A 10,293-nucleotide genomic window follows, 5' to 3' on the forward strand; every position below is an offset into this window, starting at 1 on the left:
GAAAAAATATACTAGTGATATTGTTCAGAATATCAGGAATCAATGTACAATATATTTTTAATTATAGTCATATACTTAATAGAAATTGAGTCATAGCAACACATTTTAATCGACTATTGATAATATATTTAACAATTAGATTTTTTATATATATAAAAAAAATGAATTATGTATTTATAAATAATATATTGTTCGATATATTATTTATAAATACATAAAGCAAGGGTTGCTACAAAAAATCAATTGAAGGAATAAAAATATATATTTAATTTTTACACGCAGAGCCCATTTTTGCATAGTTTTATTGTGAAATTCTTATTTTAATTTTTACACATATTTATGCTAGAGAAATTGCTTTACAATAAGTAAATAGATGGCTTATATAAATTAAGTCACAGGTTTTTTGTCAATTTTTACTTCTCCCCTCATGTCACAAGATTTCATTGAACCATTTGTTTTACACTCACTTCCCCATAAAATCCGACATAATTTATTGAATTGCCATAATGAAAATGCACAGCTTCAGGAGTCAAGCGAAATTAGCCATAAAAATATTTGCGAGTAAAAAGTCGTGTAACACATTTTTTTTAATCTAATATAAAGTTATATAAGACCAAGTTTGATGCTTACCGAGGGAATCGCGTACGCATCGATTTTTTGACACTGGCAACACTGTGGCGGCGCGCGACAGCGGCGACAGGCGTGCGCTATTGTAACTCCGGTTACTATTTATCCAGTGCGCGAAAACGATCGGGGTTTTCGCAACGGAAACGCCGACACGCGATGCGCGATACCTTTATGCGCATAATAAATCGCACTCGTGCGCGATGCGCCCGGTCGGCTTTATAAGAGCGCGCGTTTCGCAGCCCGACTGCAAAATGTGCGGTACGCCAAGTGTTTCAAGTTGGGCAATTGCATCGCGAGATCACGTAAGTCGATACAGGATCGGATGCGAAACACGATTCGGGGAACGCGGCTGATTTTCGCCACAATTCGCGACTTCGGCTCTCGCAAATGACAGCCGCCCGTTATAAACACCGTCGGCCATAACACTGCAGATTTTGGCCATTGCTTTATGGCTCGATTCATTATTGTAATATATAAATGTATTTTAAATCCTCTATGTCCAAAATTGACTGAAATTGAATACTCTTTTCATTGTAAGATTTTATTTTATCTATTTTAGCTGTCAGCTAATTTATAGGCTCCTTTTTTTATACATATTTTTTTGTGTTTTTCATATTTACCCTTTAATTTTTTTGCTCTACGAATGATTTTGTGTATTATTTAACATTATTTATCACTAGACACATATATTAAGCAGTTTGCAATAGATGCTAATTATTTAAGAAGCCATCTTAACCGTGTATCTGACATGAAATAGATCAATGTGCTTTGTCAATGTTTTCATGAGCTGGATAGCGATACCCATAGATAAGACCTCTGTTCCTCAAAAGTAGTTAGATTGTCAATATCACCCTGTTAGCAACATTGTAACTTTCTGCGGAAGCTCAGCCAAATCGTATCCTAACGCTTTCTATAGACATGTGCTGAAATATGCTGAGAAGAACAGATAATCCTCTTATAAAGGTATCTCAAAAACTTTTTCGATTGCCAAATTATTTATTTTATGTGAATTTGAAAAAGCTTTTGATAAAGTTTGACTTTAAAAAGGCTTCTGATCAAATTTGCCATGTATTAATTCTTAAAAAATATGCTTTTGGTCTTCCCATAAAATTATTTTTTGAATCATATTCAAATCTTCGGATTAAAATGTCATTGCTACATCTTGTCCCATTATATTTCTTCTGCTTATTAATGATATTCATAAATCCAAATTCTTACTTTTTGTCAATGATCTTAAAAGTATTCTTTAAAATAGATTCCATCGAGGATTGTAAAAAACTTCACATTGCTGTTGAAAATCTATGTGCTCGGTCATCCACTAATAGATTACCAATTAGTATATAAAAATTTCGTTCCATGTCCTTTTTTAGAACAAGAACATTAATTAATTTTCATTATGAAATGGATAACAATGTGCTTCATCGCGCTTCATTGGCTTAAATTTTGAAATTAAATAAAAATACAATGTAAATTTACATAACAACTTTAATTTCATCATAAAATATGATATTAATTAAAAATAAAGTTTTTTTCGTGAAATTTACGATAACATGGATCCAGGCATAATCCCGGTTGTTCTGGACATTCCGGGCAACAAAAAATTGAGTCTTTTCTTACTTTTCTCTCACTCCAGCAATATTTGCATCTTCTTCTTTTGGTTTTCCCGCGTTCATCTTTTTCACAAAAATTGGGAAGATGAGATCTTATAATCTCTTCCGCCGAAGGATCTAAAATCATGTAAAGAAAATCTTAGCCTCGTTCCAGGAATTATATAAAAGGTAAAATAATTGTTATAGAAGACTCGAAGAAAGTATAACGTACTCATTTTTGTATCTGAGTGCTTTTTTGTTGAGCGCTTTGTGGTATAACTCCTCGTCTTCTTGACATAACATCTCTGTGAGATCAAACCCTTAAGCGAGTCACGATTACGTCCGTTATTCTCACCTGGTTTGTACCATCCAGCTCAATAGTACGATCACTAAAACACAGCAATGTCGAGCTAGTATAGTTTATGAGGGATCATGCATACATCCTGACTATTCAGTGATGCAAAAAGGAGCCTTTCGACTCGAAATAATAAATTAAAAATTCACGAAGATTCAATCCATTTATGTTAATTGTTTCTTATCATGATTTTCTATGTTTCAGGTTTTGACGACTACAACTAATGCAGTCATTTTATATCAAAATTATTTTCTCAAGAGAATATATTTTTGGCACTTAATGTTACTTCTCCTTTTTTTCAATACGATTGCAGTGTCAATGTCTTTCGTTGCTACCATTACCAAAGTTGTTCCTGTTGATTAGAGATATTTATTCATAGATAAGCTTAAATAAATCTCATCCCAATCACTTGAGTTAAAGTATAACTGAAAGTCAAAAATGGAGTGTAAATTTTGATTTTGAACTATATATTTTTTGACCACGAAACTGTAGATCTGGACAATCCCAGTCGGGGGTAAGTCTAACAATATCTAAAAATAATAGTCACACTAAAGCGGCTCATACTTTAAATTACATTTTTTACAGTAAAATATTGTTTGTTTTATTTCTAATGTACACAACTAATTTTTAATTTAGATTTATTTTGTGTATTGTTACTTATTATAGAAATAATTATTTTATCAACTTTTTCAGTGTGTTTTGCAATAGGACGTAGAGGAGGACGATCGCTCATGATTAACGGTTACACTTTTACGTTGAAAAGGGCTACTCTGTCCAAGAATTGGTGGAAATGTACTTTGTATAGGTCAGGATGTTTAGCCAGCGCTTGTACTGTTAACGATACACTTATAAAAGCCTACACAAAGCATTGTCATCCTTCTCAACAATAGGAAAAGTTCTTCCTTTACCCTCAAAACATGCCATTCCAAATATATATGTACGTAAATATTAAGCCATATATTATTGTAATAAATAAAGAAATTGTAAGTATAAAATATAAGTAAAGATTAAATAAATTATTAAACCATATTACGACTCTTATTTTTCATTGTTAGAAAGTAGAGTAGTTTTTATTTTTAATTATTTTATTTATTATTTTAAGTTCATTTCATTTCTAACCGGTAGAGAATATACTCATTGACATGTTTTCAATTTACAGCTTGGTACATTCCGACGAGGAAAGGCGGAAGATTGCTACGTTTGAACGGATATACTTTTTCGGTGAGAATGCAAACCAACGATAAGACATACTGGCTTTGTTCGGCGTACCGCTCTAGCAACTGTCTGTGCAGGGCCATAACCAGAAACGACGTGGTCATAAAGTCCAACAACAAACATAATCACGACCCCCCGAAATATTACGCTGTGTCATATGTAAAACTTTGATATGAAAAAATAAATATTTTACTTACTTTGCTTTTATCAACTTACATAAGTTTTTTTAATCTATGTATACCTATTTTTTTCTTTCTTATTTTAAGCTTATTTTATCCTTAGATGTATGTATGTATGTTTTAGATGTAACATTTCAAAGTAACTGTAAAATTTATTAATAAATTAAACTTAACAAAACTTTTTATCATTGTTTTCATAAGATAAGATAATATGATATAAATCTCTTATATGCTTTTTGAAGTTATATTTATGTGAAAAAAAGTCTTAACACATTACAGTCCGATATTTTGACGAAAGGTAAAATTTTAAATGTATTTTTTTTCTAAAAAAAAAATTTAAGTGTTTATTACATTTGCACAATATTTTTATAAGCTTGAGTTACTTATTTTAAAGTCTGACCACAAAAAAATCGCTATCACGCGAAAACGCGTGAATGGACTGTAACGTGTTAGTATATCATATACGACATTTATGATTGAGTTAAAATTTTCTATTTGATGTATCATATTTTTTCTCCATTATCCACTTTCAATTTTCACAATTATTACAATCCATTACATTTAAAAAAAATAATGATATTTAAAAACACCTCATTATTTAACATATAAGTAATATATTAAAGCTTTGTGGCAAATAAACTGAAATATTGCTTTACATAAAAATGTTTAAATTGACTTATAAAAGATTTATATAGAATCCTCCTGACAAAGACCGCAATAATTAGATAGATTTCTGCGTATATAGAATGTGTCAATGTATTTTTAAGTCAATTTTTAAATATATTTTTATTAATAAATATGTATTAAAACTATAGTTGTTTTTTTATAATTTTAAGTCATACATTTTGAAACAAGATGGTGGATCAAAAGCTTGGATATTGAAATATGGTCAAAACTGGTTAATGTTTTCAAAAATTGTCAAAAGTAAAATAATATTTTTTCTATTTATATTATAAAACTTAATTTTTTCTACTTTTATTTTAATTTTTTTATTACAAATCTGATCATGACTTGACACGTTTTCTAAATGCCTAATGCTAAATAATTATGAAAATTACTATCAATAGTGTTTTATTTTTCAATTTACATTATAAAAAAAATGAGCTATACCTTTGCCCCTATATTTTTTTTAAGTGCTATATTTTTTTTAATACTTGCCGTAGATTAAGGTAGTATCTTAGAAACCCTTATATCATAGTCGTAGTATTTTAAAAGTTTTTCGTTGTACACACTTTCCTCCATATTTTGTCCGCAGTTCTACCATATTGTTTGGGAAGCTACATAAAATTCACCATGAGAGAAGCATTCATCTCTTAAGATCTTTGCTTTTATAATTATCTTTGCCGCGATGGTTTTAATTAATTTAATAACTAATAGCTTCTTCATAATTGAGTAAAATACTTACTTAATTAAAATGACAAAACCAGTGTTCGTAAAATAAATCTATGAAATATTAAGAGTATTGGATAAATATAATGCAGTGATATAAAAAGAAAATGGTAATTTAAAAATACTTTTTTATTGAACTTCGTCTAATGCGCTTTTACTTTTTTAGATTGGTTTTACATAAGATCGTCAAAAGGCTCTATTCAGCTGGTGGCAAACAACAACATATTTTACGAAGACCGCATTTTGGACGAGAGCCGCGTTACTTGGCGCTGTTCTAAATTTTATACCAGATTCCCGAACAGAGAGCGGTGTCAAGTGTCGATAGCTTTACGCGCCGGAAACGTTTCTTGCATCAAAGGCGAGCACAATCATCCCGAGTCCTATTCCGAATCGAAGCACGCCAGCAGACGCTGCGAAGTGGACTGGAGCGGTAAGTATAAAATAACAGGCCAATGGGCTCCGAAGCCGATAAGAATTTCACTAGAAAATCGCCAGGTCAAAAAGAGTTCACCGGCAATCAAGAAAAAGAAAGATAATAAAATTGATATAGGAGAAGTGCACTATTGGCATGTGCCTACATTTTATTAGTATACGGGTTATTTTTATATACTGTCTAGTGATTTAAACTGAGAATTTTTAAGAAGCTGCTATTTTTAACGTTTATTTTAAGTAAGTAAAATATATTATAAATTTTTTTTTGCTGCGTATGAAAATCCATGTGACATTATTAAAAATTTACTTCATATTATTTACATGCGTTTTCTTAAATCAATATTTTATTAGTACGTACAATAAAGACATTTGTAATGTATTGTAAAATTCACATATATTTTCAGTATTTATAAGATTTATTCATTTCATATGTATGTATATAAATATATAAATGAATTATAATAAGGATGATGGTCATTATGTCTGAGATTTTAAGTTAAGATTTCATTATCTTGGAAAAAAGTTCTAACATTTAATCTATATAGCAATTTTTCTGGCATATTAAAAATTTAATAGTATTTCACTAAAATATTTTTAGCGCCTTCAATTTTATTTATATTTAATATTTACTGTAGAATCCATAAATGTTAAGATCTGCTCTAAAAATCATAATACCTATAAAAAAATGGTATGAGAATATAAATATGGTTTTTAATAGTTCACCAATGTAACACAGATCGGTGCCGTAATGTGATTTGTTAATATATTTTGTTATTTAATCTTTTTCTTAATATATACATGTCACTAATATATTTTGTTGCATGAAATATTCCGGAAGTTGCGATTATGCATAGGATTAAAAAAAACAAAAATTCAAGGACCCTCAGATTGTTTGAAAAACAATCGTTTGAAGTAATGTTACAACAAAGAATGGACACCAGGCTTTCCAGAAATATATGTTCTATTAAGAACACTAGATTTTAGTAATTGCAACCATTAGAAATTAATATTGTCTTTTAATTACAAGGAAAGTTTTCCAATTAATTATTCATTAGCTGTAAAGAGTGACAATATAGTGAATTGCAAAGGCAGCAATCTTGGACAATTCCATTGTTAATAATAATTTTACATCATTAATCATATATTAGTTAATAATAGTTTAATTAAAGCCAAATAATTGGCTTTAATTAAACTAAAACAAATGACAGAAAGCAACAATTTTGACTTTATTTAAAAATTATTTATTTTAAATAGTGAGGTATTTGTGTTAAAATATCACTGAACAACAAGAGGGAGATTAACCATTTCTTTATGCTCTATATGTTTGCTTTATTACTTAAAATTATACGATAGCTTTTGAAAATTCATAGAAGTAAAAGATGGTGTCACAGGCAAACGTTTCCTAGTTAGTCATGACAGCAGTTTGACTATTAAAAAAAATACTATTTAGTTCTACAAAGTTTTTGATCCACTCTTGATATTATTTTCAGAAGGTAAATCAATATTACTATAATTTCAGGAAAACATCATGACGCCTCTTATATATTAAAACACACCTAAAAATGCGCTTGCTTTTGATCATTTTCTCTTATTTCATTACAACTTTTTTTAATGACTATGCATATTTTTTTTTTTTTTTATAGCTAATATATGTCATATAGTTATATACATGATAAAAAAAATACCCAGTTTTTTTTTATTAAAATATCATATTTTTGTAAAATAATATAAATAATATTTTTAATTAAAATTGTTGTTTTTTCGCATTTAATAAAAATATGATAGAAGCAATACATTAAACTAACAACTAGATCCAAAATTATGTAATTTAGAAGTCGGAAACATTTGTATACTAAACAAATTAAAATAAGTAATAGGTTAAAAATATTTTTTTATAATCTATACTCACTAATTAAAATTTACGATATATTATTATTTATATTGAATGACGCTAATTTGTTAAATATTAACGTTGGAAATAAAAGTGACGCTTAAGTGAGTCATCGGCTATAATTGTATTAATGGCGCATGAGTGCGCCAGTGACCTGTGAAGAGTTAACAATTTTTCATCAAATTAATTTGGCTGCTATAATTGATTTTTTCAACATTTTGCTTATTATCACATCTATTTGCTTCAATATACATTTATCCTTCGATTTATGCGGTAAAGTTAAAAATATTTTTATAAATCAAACATTTGGGCGATGTACAAAAACATGGATTAATGGCATACCTTCACTTCTTGCACTTGACCAACATCTGGAATCTCTTCCACTGCCGTGAATACTATTCGATCGCTTTATTATACATTTTGTTCTATGCCTTGATTTACGCGCTATTTCCTGGAACGTATCTACCGCATAAATGGAGGGATGAGTGTATTACCAAAATTAATAATACCTCTATGTAATTCCCAGTTCAAAGAAAATATTTAGGATGTCTCAATATTTTAAGCAAAAGTGACCTTTGTATTAGTATGTTCATGTCACTAAGTAAAATTGTCGATACCTTTGCTACATTTTTTCCATTTGTGCCTTGGACATTTGGTATTTCTATTTTATTGGTATCAATGGGTTGTTGAATATTATTTGATATTATACTCTGATATTATTTAGATCACAGAAAATTATCTCGGAATAAAGATGATATTAATTTTGTATAAAACTTTATGCTTAATCTCAATTATATTTATTAGTTTAGATATTTATGTAATTCTCAATTTTTCAGCATAATTAATCATATATTTTAGGTTAAAAGTTTTTTTTATAAATATATACATATATGTTTAATTTTATCTAAATATTATATGTCCCTGAGGTAATTCTAATAAAAAAAATAAAAATCACAAAATTAATCAGTTTCAGACCCATTTTTGTTATATTATACTTGCCTCAACAATGTTTTAAATTAATACCTCAGTATTGATCTCTAATGTTTAATTTAATCACACTTAATTAAATTTTATTTTATGATAATAAATAAATATAATCATTTAATATTATATAATTAAATGTAAGTTATAGATTATTTTTTATACTCTATTTTGTAGAATACCATTTATTTGATTTATTTTATTATAAATTGTTTCGAAATAAATTTTTGAATTAACAGGTTATTTTTATTTAATGCTCATTTTTTTAAATTTAAGGTAGCGATAGATGTTCGTTAAATAACGAACTTTGAGCTTCATATATTGGACACAGTAAAGAAGTATTTAATTTTATTATATTTTTATTGCAGCATTATTTTAATAGGTATTATATTGTATTTTTTTAGTATACTTCACATCGACAACAAAAGGCAAACCAATGCTGATTGTTGACGGTTATAGATTTGCAATTCACAGCAAGAATCCGTTTAATAAAAAAACGAGATGGTGGTGTTCTATAGCTCATAAATTTGGCTGTAGAGCAAATATTCACACAATAATGGATAAAATTTTAATACTGAACAATACTCATAATCATTAATATGTATTATATTTGTAAATAAACGTTGTTCATGTTACTTTTCTGGATTTTATCTGAACCTTTTCTTCCATCACACTTTTACACAATATATTTAACATTGCCTAAAAATAAGTAAGACATACATGTATTGATATACAAAATGAGAATGACTTAAAATATTATTTATAATCGATATTAACTTTTGCTTCCCTGTGATGTACACCGAGTGTACATGTCATATCATCATGGAAATATCTCTAAATACGTCGAATAAAACAATAATATTTTAGGTATATTCATACAATATATACAATAGACCTCCCAATAACACGGTAAATTGGGGACGTGCTATTTGGATGTGTGTAGTTGAGGGACTAGAAAATACTCGTACGATATTTTGCAATAAGTACGTACGAATCACGTGTGCCACAGACATCTCGGTCAGAATTTTATTAACAGCCTGGTCATAATTATATTATTAAGAGTCAGAATAAATACAATTTTTTAGGCGATGGTGTAAATTTAAAAAAAATATATAATATTTCTAAATATATTTTAAAACTATTTTACAAAATATCTCGCTCGCACCTTAACTGTTACGTACGAACAGGTTAGGTGCGACCGAGCGTTGATTAGAAAATTAAACAACTTTTAACAAATCTATTTAATTGTGTATAGGACGCGAAAGTATTGAGAGCGATGAACGAAGCGGGAATAACGACAAAGAGCACGCTTGGCTTGTTGTGTTTGCATCTGACAATATTGCGAGCCCAACCAAACAAATTGGCTCTAAAACACATTGATAATGATTATATATTATTATGCTATCCATTTGTCAACATAAAATTGACCTTGAGGTTAAAATACAGATCATATAGTATTAACACTGGCTATTCTTTATAAATACTGACTTGAAAAAATTATTCTGACCAGTCCAAATTAAATTATAAGCATTTAATACAAGTTCCGACCAATTAATATAAATTCTGACCATATCCTTATTAAAATACGAGCCTAAAAAATATACAAATGGCTTTAAATAACCAACTGTAGTTACA

General features: G+C 28.6%; 1 long non-coding RNA gene across 2 annotated transcripts in view; it reads right to left on the bottom strand.

Annotated features, from left to right (window-relative positions):
• The window catches only part of LOC148234760 (uncharacterized), an 18,906-nt gene extending 9,615 nt beyond the window's left edge, over nt 1-9,291 (bottom strand). Inside the window, exons 1-2 of one of the 2 annotated variants that reach the window (XR_015809792.1) lie at nt 5,642-9,291; nt 631-2,605 (exon numbers count right to left, since the gene is read on the bottom strand). This is a non-coding gene — a long non-coding RNA (uncharacterized LOC148234760). Of the gene's footprint in view, nt 1-630; nt 3,735-5,641 lie in introns of those variants that run through there. The other variant, XR_015809791.1, reaches the window with a different exon arrangement.
• Nucleotides 9,292-10,293: the final 1,002 nt, after the last annotated feature.

The sequence above is a fragment of the Plectrocnemia conspersa genome, unplaced genomic scaffold, assembly GCF_051122295.1.
Source record: "Plectrocnemia conspersa isolate PC_06_02 unplaced genomic scaffold, ASM5112229v1 ptg000005l, whole genome shotgun sequence".
Classification (NCBI taxonomy): domain Eukaryota; kingdom Metazoa; phylum Arthropoda; class Insecta; order Trichoptera; family Polycentropodidae; genus Plectrocnemia; species Plectrocnemia conspersa.